The following is a 10,000-nucleotide window of genomic DNA, read 5'->3' as shown; positions in this document are numbered from 1 at the left end:
AGAGAGAGAGAGAGAGAGAGAGAGAGAGAGAGAGAGAGAGAGAGAGAGAGAGAGAGAGAGGAAAATGTGATAAATAAATAAGAATACGAAGGAATGCAAAACAGGACCGCTTATTGTGTCAAGAACTTACTCTTATCGTTTCATCTGTGGAAAGATATGTTATCTTTGATGCAAATATACAGAAACAACATAAAAGAAATATGGAACTAAAAAATTAAAATAATAATAATAATTATTATTATATTATTATTATTATTATTATTATTATTATTATTATTATCTAAACGTAAAAATAACACTCTAATATAACAATAATAATAATGTTACTATCAATGGACAATCAATACTGATAATAATAATAATAATAATAATAATAATAATAATAATAATAATAATAATAATAATAATAAATATGTAAAAGTAGCTATTGCATTATTGTGCCTTACCAATACCGAAGTTAAAAATACAATTAACAATACATAGTTACTACTATTATTACTACTATTCGTATAAATTACGTTAGTAACTCGAAATAAAATATTATTGTAAAATAAGGAGGTTCATATCCCAAACTTTTTCCTAATTTTCATACAGGTTCATTAGGAGCACATGTTACAATATAACATAACTCAATTGTGTGTCAGGAAATGATAGATATAGACATAGTAGTAACGAAAACAGTAATAATGGAATAAAAGAACAAAATAAAGAATGTACAAAATAAATCTAGAAACAGAACTTCAGTTCTCTTCACTTAAGAAAAAACAAAATCAAAAGAGAGCGGATTAATTACTAAATCCCAACATACACTGTAGTACAAATGAAACACGATCCTCTTCCTTTATAAATTCTAAATTTTTCAGTCTTATAAAATACGTACATCAACGTTTGGCAAGACAAGAAACTTTGGTATTCAAGCTCTCTCTCTCTCTCTCTCTCTCTCTCTCTCTCTCTCTCTCTCTATATATATATATATATATATATATATATATATATATATATATATATATGTGTGTGTGTGTGTGTGTGTGTGTTTCACCTGGTTGTAGACATACACTGACGTGCGTCAGTAACAACTAACCATGATAAATTATACATAAAATGTCTAATATGACAACTGTAGCTAATAATATAAAAATAAAACCATAGCTGAAATAAGAAACGTCTTATGAATAATCCTGAAAGTATTAGCACTTAAAAATATTTTTCCATCACAGCTAAATAACCTATATAAACTTGAGCGTCTGCATGCACGTGTGTATGTGTGTGCGCGTGAAACACGTACATACACTCATACAACCGTCGTTTGTACACAGTCCCAAATATCTTATTGATACATATATTTATGTGGGTGCGAAAATATTTGATAACTCGATGCCAATAGTCTCTCGAGCGCGCCAAGACGAAGTACATTACATATATTACATAAGACGGAACAAAAATCAATCGAGTAGTACCTTTCCTCACAATTATCTCGTCGACAAACGGCAAAGAAGCAATCACAAATTGCAACAGACACCTCGGTGATAATGAAACTATTTATCTCTGTGTATTCTGCCTTCCGTTAGCCCTTTCCTTCAAGATCCGCTCATAACAATTAAACGGGAGTCAAGGAAGTTCTAAATGACTCTCCGTCATTCCCTCACTGGAGAGGCTGTTCTCGTCGAGGGGGTTTTACAGTTTCTAGGCCACTCGCCACGAAAGCACACCCGTCCCTCACCAGCTCCCGCAACCAACTGATCTAGACACGAGACAGAGGAAGCTGCCAACCTTCTCCTCGCTCCGTTCAGTCACTAGTGTTGCAATGGACCCGCGGCCCTGACTGATGTATAACGTTTTAACTATCTCTCTCTCTTCTCTCTCTCTCTCTCTCTCTCTCTCTCTCTCTCTCTGCGGACAAGCGGATTGACACTTCTCTGCCCACCCGAAAGCAGATTGCAACGACAAAGGACACAGTAACCGACCGTCCGGGACAAAAACTGGGCAGGAGTGATAAGCGAACGAAAACATACGAATAACCAAATTGTTTGCGGGAATTTTTTGCTGCCTTCCACACTTTCCTGATGACCCTGACTTGAGAGAGAGAGAGAGAGAGAGAGAGAGAGAGAGAGAGAGAGAGAGAGACTCTTAATGGTGTCCTCTTGAACTGCAGAGGAATATAGGGGTGAGGGAAATCACAGGAACGCCACCAGAGGGGGATCTCTTTAAATATGGCCAGCTAATTTAAAAGGGGACAAACACCCCTGGGTGGACTAGCCAGAGAGAGAGAGAGAGAGAGAGAGAGAGAGAGAGAGAGAGAGAGAGAGAGAGAGAGCACAGGGTACAAATTAAAGATGTATCCCCAGCACACGGGAGGCTTAAAGCCATCACCCACCGACGGGGAACGTAGCCAATGGCTGACCAATGAATGAAATAGAGACGTAGACAATAAGGCATTGTCTTATTAGTTTATTCCATAAACAGCTGTCAATGCGCTATACTTCTGTTGAATATGCCTTTATCCCTCGGGATCCTTAGACATCGGACACCTATTGTCTGATCTCTAATTTCTTTCAAATAAACATCAATATTCTTTTGTGTAGGCCCGTCCTATACGAATTTGTTTCAGCTTCTAACGAATTATTATTATTATTATTATTATTATTATTATTATTATTATTATTATTATTATTATCAGTTACAAGTTTGTGCAGTAAAAATCCAAAAATTTATAGAAACTTAGTAATATAGTTTTCTATATAATTGTTGATTTTCATTACAAATAATAATAATAATAATAATAATAATAATAATAATAATAATAATAATAATAATAATAAGCTACGAGTTTGTGTAGTAAAAATCCAAAATATTTATAGAAAACTTAGTAATATAGTTTTCTATATAATTGTTTGATGTTTATTACACAAAATAATATAATAATAATAATAGCTACGAGTTTGTGTAGTAAATATCCAAAACTTAATAGAAAACTTAGCAATGTATATTTCTATATAATCTGTTGATTTTTACTACACAAAATATAATAATAATAATAATAATTAATAATAATAATAATAATAATAATAATAATAACAATAATAATATACAGAGACAGGAGAAAGACAGAAAGAACAGAGGACTGGCACAACAAACCAATGCACGGACAATACATGAGACAGACTAAAGAACTAGCCAGCGATGACAATTGGCAATGGCTACAGAGGGGAGAGCTAAAGAAGGAAACTGAAGGAATGATAACAGCGGCACAAGATCAGGCCCTAAGAACCAGATATGTTCAAAGTATGATAGACGGAAATAACATCTCTCCCATATGTAGGAAGTGCAATACGAAAAAATGAAACCATAAACCACATAGCAAGTGAATGCCCGGCACTTGCACAGAACCAGTATAAAAAGAGGCATGATTCAGTGGCAAAAGCCCTCCACTGGAGCCTGTGCAAGAAACATCAGCTACCTTGCAGTAATAAGTGGTACGAGCACCAACCTGAGGGAGTGATAGAAAACGATCAGGCAAAGATCCTCTGGGACTATGGTATCAGAACGGATAGGGTGATACGTGCAAACAGACCAGACGTGACGTTGATTGACAAAGTCAAGAAGAAAGTATCACTCATTGATGTCGCAATGGGACACCAGAGTTGAAGAGAAAGAGGGAGGGAAAAAATGGATAAGTATCAAGATCTGAAAATAGAAATAAGAAGGATATGGGATATGCCAGTGGAAATCGTACCCATAATCATAGGAGCACTAGGCACGATCCCAAGATCCCTGAAAAGGAATCTGGAAAAACTAGAGGCTGAAGTAGCTCCGGGCCTCATGCAGAAGAGTGTGATCCTAGAAACGGCACACATAGTAAGAAAAGTGATGGACTCCTAAGGAGGCAGGATGCAACCCGGAACCCCACACTATAAATACCACCCAGTCGAATTGGAGGACTGTGATAGAGCAAAAAAAAAAAAAAAAAAAAACAATAATAATAATATAATAATCAACGGCTCAGACGGTTTTCCAATACGCAGAGAATACAATTTATAAATGAACTATCCCCTTTGATCTTGTACTCAAATAAATAAAAAAAGCAAAAAAATAACAAATGAACAAATAGCGTATTAAAGTTGCAATCGTCGGGATGTTACGTAACACTCAACATGCACGCGAATTTGTTTGCTTGTTTGTCAGAGAGAGAGAGAGAGAGAGAGAGAGAGAGAGAAAGAGAATGCGTGCGTTTTTGAAAGTGAACTGTCGTTCCTGAGAGAGAGAGAGAGAGAGAGAGAGAGAGAGAGAGAGAGAGAGAATGCGTGCGTTTTTGAAAGTGAAATGTCGTCCCTGAGAGAGAGAGAGAGAGAGAGAGAGAGAGAGAGAGAGAGACCTTACAGACCTTACATCTTGTTCGTTGCCCCGTTGCCCCAGGTCCCTCAGTGTGAGGCACCTCTAATGTCTACCAGAGAGTTGCTTTAGTACATCTTCCGGTATATTTTGCATCTTCCAATCTTGGATGGTCTGGGATGCAGTTTAGATATTTGTCGAGCTTATTCTTAAACACATCTACGCTCACTCCTGATATATTCCTCAGATGAGCTGGCAACGCATTGAATAGACGCTGCATATCGATGCTGGTGCGTAGTGGATTAATGTCCTGTGTGCTTTCCTTATTTTTATTTTTCCTGGTATAGTTTTGGGCACTATTAATCTACCTCTGCTTGCTCTTTCTGATATTTTTAGTTCCAATGATATTTTCTGCTATTCCTTCTATCTGTTTCCATGCCTGAATTATCATGTAGCGTTTCTCTCTCCTTTAGACTATATAATTTTAAGAATTGTAGTCTTTCCCAGTAGTCTAGGTCCTTAACTTCTTCTATTCTAGCTGTAAAGGACCTTTGTACACTCTCTATTTGTGCAATATCCTTTTGATAGTGTGGGTACCATATCATATTGCAATATTCAAGTGGACTACGAACATATGTTTTTATAAAGCATAATCATTGTGTTCAGCTTTTTCTTGTTTTGAGTGCCGTAACAACATTCCCAGTTTTTTGCTTTACATTTTGCCAACAGAGTTGCTATTTGATCATTGCATAACATGTTCCTATTCATCATCACACCAAGGTCTTTAACTGCTTCCTTATTTGTGATGGTCTCATTATTAGGTCCCTTATATGCATATAGCTTTCTTTCTCTGTCTCCATAATTTATTGATTCAAATTTATCAGAGTTAAATACCATCCTATTTACCTCTGCCCAATCATATACTTTGTTAAGGTCTCTTTGTAGAGCGTTCCTATCTTCATCACAAGTAATTTCTCTACTTATTCTTGTGTCATCTGCGAAACTACTCACTACCGAATCCTTAACATTATTGTCTATGTCTTCAATCATAATAACAAACAGTATTGCAGCTAACACCGTACCTTGCGGCACACCGGATATTACCTTGGCTTCATCCGATTTCTCGTCGTTTGCAATAACTATCTGTTTTCTGTTGTGTAAAAATTCTTTTAACCATCTTCCTACTTTATCCACGATATTGTGTTTTCTAATTTTCTTCGCTAATATATTATGGTCTACTTTATCAAAAGCTTTTGCAAAAGTCTAAATAAACCACATCTGTTTCATTTCCGCTTTTCATATTTTTGAATATGTTCTCACGGTGGACTAACAGTTGGGTTTGTGTACTTTTTCCGGGTACGAAACCATGTTGTCCTTTTATTAAACAAATTATTTTTTATTAAATGTTTCATAATATTTTTCTTCATTACCCTTTCATACACTTTCATAATATGTGATGTTAGACTCACAGGCCTATAATTACTTGCCTCTAGTCTTGATCCACTTTTGAAAGTAGGGGTAATATATGCCTAATTTGTGCTCATCATAAATCTTGCCTGTATCTACACTTTGTCTTAATAATATTGCAAGTGGCTTTGCGATAGAATGAACTACTTTCTTTAACAAAATAGCAGGAATTCCATCAGGCCCTGCAGCAGCTCCATTTTTAATTTCATTAATAGCCTGCACAATATCAGCTTCATTAATATCTATGTCAGCTAAATATTCACTATTTTCATCCCTTACTTCTATATCATTATCTTCCATTATCTATTCTAGGGGTGAATTCTCTCTTATATCGTTCTGCCAGTATGTTGCAAATTTCCTTTTTTTCATTCGTTAATCTCCCTTCAATTCTCAGAGGGCCTATTTCTATTCTTCTTTTATTCATCTTCTTCGCATTGATGAGTATAATAGTTGGGTTTTGCTGATATTTAATAGGGTTTTTTCTTCCAAGTCCGTTTTTCATTTTCTTTTGATTGTATAATCTTTTGTTCTGCATTTTCTATCTTACTTTTAGTTCTATAACTTTCCATGCATTTTTTTCTTTTTGCAAGACCTTTTTTCCACTTTCTGATTTTCTGGAACAAGATCCTTCTGTCTCTTGTATGCATGAATGATGTTTACTTTTCTTCTTCGGTATATATTTTTTCCACTATTTTCTCCAATATTTTATATAATATCTCCGTATTTACCCTTATGTCATCACTTACGAAAATTGTTATCCAATCTTTGTTTAATTCTTCATTAATTTCTGACCATTTTATATTTTTTACTGTAGAAGGTTGTATTTTTCCATATCCTTCCCACTTTTTCATTTTTCTTGCTTATCTCTATTTTCAGTTGCTTTGGAATGAACTTTGTTTAATTCCTATTGACATTATGGTCTGAAATACTCGCATTATAAACTATTATTTCTTTAACATAATTCAACATCTCGTTCACAAATACTAGGTCTAAAGTATTTTTCCTTTCTTGTTGGCAGGTGATTTATTTGTTGAATGTTGTATTCTAGTAGCATATCTAATAGCTTTCAAATTGCCTCTTATCTTCTGCACTACTATTACTCTCTTTTTTATATGTATAAGTACAACCACAATCTCCTATTCGTTCTTTCCATTCTACGAAAGGAAAGTTGAAGTCACCAGATAGGAGAATAGTCCAGTCCTTGTGATTTCTACATATATCATCCAATTTTTCAATTATTAAGTCAAACTCTTTAGTATTAGGAGGTCTATATATTACTATGTTCATCAATTTTTCAGATTCAAATTCTACCGCTATTAGTTCACATTCTGAGTTACTATATTTCTCATATATTTTCCTTGTTTTTTGTCTTTCCCATATATTGCGGTTCCCCCTTGATTCCTATTTTTTCTATCTGATCTATAAGTTTGGAACCCTTTTATTTGATCATCATTCCCAGTCTCTTGGGAATACCAGGTTTCACTTATATTCATTATATCTATTTTCTTTTCATTTTGGGTTAGTTTTCGTTCTTCTAAGTACTCTATTTTTCTTTTTGAGTTACTCGTAACTAAACCCTGCGCATTCATCACTATGATGGTTTGCGTGTTTTCTCCTTCATTTAATACTGGTAGTAATAAGGATTTTCCCATGTCTCTTTCCTGTTCTGGTATGTTGTTCTTTTTTCATTTCCAGAAATTCTGACATTAAAAAATCCAACTTTTCCATAATATTGATCTTCCTTCATCATAATTATTCATTTTGTGTCTGAATCTGCAAATTTTCTCCGTTTCTGCAATATCCTCTTGCATAATAAATACAGTTATTATCTCTTGAGTAGAATTTCGGAGCTGATGCTTTGAAATTTTTTGCTGACACTTCTGCATATCTCATTGGTGGTTTGCTTTTCTCTTTTACCTGATATTCTTGATTTCTCTCTTTATTTGTTTCTTTCTTATTTTGGATTTTATTACTTGGTTGGTTATTTATTTGATTATGATTCATGGCTACAGGGTGCATATATTTGCATTTTTTGTCGAACTTACATCCTTTTCCTTCTTTTAGGTTTTTACATATTTTTGGATGCAGATCTCTGCAATCATCCCCATATCCATCTAAGTATGCACATTTACCATATATTTCATAGTTTTGACATATCTTAGGATGTTTGTAGTAACATCTTTCTCCAAATCTGCAATTCCCTCTTTTCAAAAGGTTGCAGATTTTGTCTTTCTTGTCTATTTTTTCCTCTTTCCCGAGAGAGAGAGAGAGAGAGAGAGAGAACGTCTGTGAAAGTACAGACATAATTGTCGTCCATTATATAAGTGCATAAATATGAAAAACTTCTAAATAAGTAATAGAAGAATGACAGGTGCATGCCACGTCAAACAACATGTTATACCGTCACGTACGAATCTGGCATAGAGACAGCACAGTGAGAGAGAGAGAGAGAGAGAGAGAGAGAGAGAGAGAGAGAGAGAGAGAGAGAGAGAGAGAGAATTAGGACGTTCGTCAACTATCTGACCACAGGTTGAAATTTATTATTCATCAAATTTTTTGTCGTATTATTCAGATGATTAAAGTCTAATAATTCTTTATTTCTTCATGACATTCCCTAATCCACAGGATTTGTGGTAGGGTCGGAGCTTCGCAAAAATCATGTACAAAAGGAAATGAGGAAAAAGTAATGATGTTTTCTTATCATTACACCGTGTAAGTTAGCAGAGAAAAATTGATGGTAACTTCTCCGAAAGTGGGTAAAGGAACCAATGATTTAAGGTTGATATATAATAAATCATATCAATACAAACATACATATATATATATATATATATATATATATATATATACATATATATATATGTGTGTGTGTGTGTGTGTGTGTGTGTGTGTGTGTGCGTGTGTGTGTGTAAGTATATATATATATATATATATATATATATATATATATATATATATATATAAATATATATATATATATACTGGTCACTTTTTAACCAGATACATATGCAACCATAATAACCACAATGCCCTCTAACCTTCTTGAATTCTTTGCTCTTTTTTGGATGCGCTTGCAGTATATCACAATTTATCCAAAAATTTCTTTGAACTTGGATCTTCAGGCTTCGTAGTGACAAGCATATCCAAAAAAAAGAGCAAAGAATTCAATATATATATATATATATATATATATATATATATAATATATATATATATATATATATATGCAAACACACAAAAGCTTCCCACGCATCGTAACGAACACAAAATCATTCGTCATCAAGATCACAAGGACAAAGAGACGAATTTTGTAACTGAAATGTCATGTGGCTATCCCGTAGATTTTCTCAACAACGTCATTCGCTAGAGACCAACTTGCACTATTTCGAAACCGTTTCGCTAAGCAGTAAATCTTTGACCAACTCTCCAACTTATCGAGAAGTGCTTCGAAAAATATCTCATTTCCTTGCATCAGGTTCCTTTAAGTTTCCGTTGAGAGAGAGAGAGAGAGAGAGAGAGGAGCGCATTTATTCAGCGTAAAAATATACTTTGAGTTCACATTTTCAGGTGTCTGGCTTAAATCTGAAGATAATCTTAAACAATCTTTCTTAAATTAAAGATTAGAGCAAACCACATCAAAGGCAAATAATACATTGACATCGGAAATAAAATTGCAGACATAGCACAAGACGATTTGCCAATTTTTTATATGCTGCAAGCAGTAATTTTTCCTATTAATCTTAGAACGAACGAATAAGACAATGTTTAAGCTATACAGCTATATAGTTCTATTTTTATTTTTTATTTTCTTATTATTTTATTTTATTATTATTATTGTTATTGTTATTTTCATTTCTTATTTTTTATTATTTTCATGTTTATTTTTTATTATTTTTATTTTTATCTTTTTATCATTATTTTAATATTTTTATTTATTTTCATATTGGGACACTTTCAGCCAGTGAAAGCGGATGCTAGAGTGGCTGGACAGCAAGGTAAAAGAGGTCCAAAAACTAAGTGAGATGAAGCACAATAGGTGAAACTGGACGGAAACCCGAAAGTTCCACTAGGAAGTAATAGTTAGAGAGGCTAGACAGCAACGAAACGAAGGTAGGAACAAGGAATGGAATGACAGAAAAATGTTAGAAAGTGGATGCAGCCAGGGGCCGAATAACGGCTGCAAACGCCCTTTAGAAATGTCTAC

General features: G+C 34.1%; 1 protein-coding gene across 2 annotated transcripts in view; it reads right to left on the bottom strand.

Moving 5' to 3' along the window:
• The window catches only part of LOC135212630 (cytosolic carboxypeptidase 1-like), a 207,378-nt gene that overhangs the window by 187,550 nt on the left and 9,828 nt on the right, over nt 1–10,000 (bottom strand). Inside the window, exon 1 of one of the 2 annotated variants that reach the window (XM_064246221.1) lies at nt 1,458–1,802. The exons of the other annotated variant lie outside the window; for it this stretch is intronic. The gene's annotated coding sequence lies outside the window, so the exon portion shown is untranslated. Of the gene's footprint in view, nt 1–1,457; nt 1,803–10,000 lie in introns of those variants that run through there. 2 annotated transcript variants of the gene reach the window in all.

The sequence above is a fragment of the Macrobrachium nipponense genome, chromosome 41, assembly GCF_015104395.2.
Source record: "Macrobrachium nipponense isolate FS-2020 chromosome 41, ASM1510439v2, whole genome shotgun sequence".
Classification (NCBI taxonomy): Eukaryota; Metazoa; Arthropoda; class Malacostraca; order Decapoda; family Palaemonidae; genus Macrobrachium; species Macrobrachium nipponense.
Note: the sequence above shows the minus strand (reverse complement) of the source record. Positions and strands in the feature narration are given on the sequence as shown.